This window comes from Podarcis melisellensis, assembly GCF_964234715.1.
Source record: "Podarcis melisellensis genome assembly, chromosome: 16".
NCBI lineage: Eukaryota > Metazoa > Chordata > Lepidosauria > Squamata > Lacertidae > Podarcis > Podarcis melisellensis.
Genome location: NC_138533.1, coordinates 39,667,626 through 39,669,899, shown reverse-complemented (window position 1 = coordinate 39,669,899; position 2,274 = coordinate 39,667,626).

The window sequence follows — 2,274 nt, the reverse complement described above, 5'->3', positions numbered from 1 at the left end:
TCTTTTTCAATCAATACAGTCATCCTGAAAGATGAATGTTTTAAAAAAATGGCAGAAAGAGATTTCAAAATTTATCTGGGGGGGGGGAAAGGCCAAGGAAAAAACATAAAAGACAGATGTAAAAGACAGAGGTGGATTTGCCCTCCTAGACCTTAAATTGTATTATGAATCTGCTTGTTTGGTATGGATCAGGGACTGGATGAGATTGGATAAGCAAGAGGCATTAGAACTAGAAGGACATGACAACAGATTCAGCTGGCATGCATACTTATGGTATGGGAAAGGGAAGGTTCATAGAAGTTTTTACAACCGTATAATCAGGAAATCACTAATGAGAGTATGAGAGAGATACAAAGACTTATTGGAACCAAAGACCCCGTGGTGGCTTTCACCACATGAAGCATTACTGCTCAAACCACTTGGAAAGAAAGGAAAATGGCTCACATATGTTGATTTATTAAAGGACCGTGATGGAAAATGGAAATTCAGAGATTACGATGAGATCAAAGGCCACTTTCAGAGTTGGTTGCATTATCAACAATTATATGAAACACATGAAGAAGACAGCAAGAAAGGATTCAGTTACACAAGATCTTGGTTTCAAACGGAAGTGATCGAAGGGAAAGTGAAATTACTGAAGGCTGCATACAGCACATTATTAGAATGGGAGACGAAAGATTAAGAGGTAAAATCAGTTATGATTAAATGGGCACAAAATGTAGGTCACAACATTATGATGGAAGAGTGGGAAAAAATATGGAAAACTGATTAAAAATTTATAGATTGTTCCCTATTGAAGGAGAATTACATGAAGATGGTGTACAGATGGTACACGACACCAGTGCAGTTAGGGAAAATGTACAAAACTAGTTCAAATATATGTTGGAAGTGTAAGGAAAAGGAGGAGACATTTTATCATATGTGGTGGGATTGTAATGTAATTTTAAAAATTTGGGAAATGATATACAACGAATTGAAGAAAATGTTCCATTTAACATTTGTTAAAAAACCTGAAGTATTTTTGTTAGGGCTTGTAGGGAAAGATCTGCCCAAAAAGCTGAAAAACATCTTCATGTATGCGACAATGGCCGCGAGAGTCCTAATAGCACAAGGATGGAAGACGGAAGAAACCCCAACTAAAGAATCATGGCAAGAAAAATTGATGGACTATGCAGAACTGGCCAAATTGACATATAAGCTACTGGACAAGGATAACTGTGACTTTAAAGATGAATGAGAACCTTTTACAAAGTATTTGAAGACGCAACAAAGTGAACTGGACTCCTTGGCTGGCTTTGAATAAACATTCACAAACTTTTTTATTGATGATAATCAGCTAAATAGTTTGAGGATCTATACAAATGTGTAACATGCAGAAAACAGCATTCAGACTGGAACTGAGGAAAGCTGGGGGTGGGGGGTTTTGTGGGGGGGAGCGAGGAAAAATGGGGGGGACAAGGATGATATGTTTCTGGATAATATGTTTGGTTTTAATTTTGAATAATTTTTTTTAAAAAATATGGATGAACAATGGAAAAAGAATCTAGAAAAAATAAGCAGATTACAAATTGTAAGAACAGTTAAATATTTGGGAATTTATATAACGATGATGAATATTAATCTGTTCGAGGACAATTATAATAAAACCTGAAAAGAAATAAAAAACCAATTAGAAATTTGGCAAAGGTTAAAACAATCAATATGGGGGAGAATTTTGACGATTAAAATGAACATATTACCAAAGTTACTGTTCTTATTCCAAATGATCCCGATAATCAGCAAATATGATATTTTCAAAAAATGGAGAAAGGGCTTATCACGATTCATATGGCAAGGAGAAAAGCCATGCATAAAATTCAGACTGTTAACAGACACCAAGGAAAGTGAGGGCTTTGGACTCCCAGACTTGAGACTTTACTATCAGGCAACGGGTCTTGGATGGATCAAAGTCTGGGTCACGTTAAATAAAACAGAGATTCTTGACTTGGAAGGATGGAACAACCGCTATGGATGGCACACCTATCTAATTTACAATAAGGTGGCTGTAAATAGAGACTTTCTGAATCATATAGTCAGGAAGTCCCTATACAAAGTATGGACAAATTACTGATGGCTCTTAGAACCAAAGATAAAGATACCCTGCTGGGTGCCTCCCTTGGAGGTAGTAGCGGTAAAAAGAACAAATATGGAAAAGGGTTGGCCAACATACCAACAGTTATTAATAAAAGAGCACAGTAATGTAAAATTAAAACCTTATGCAGAGATCAAGAATTA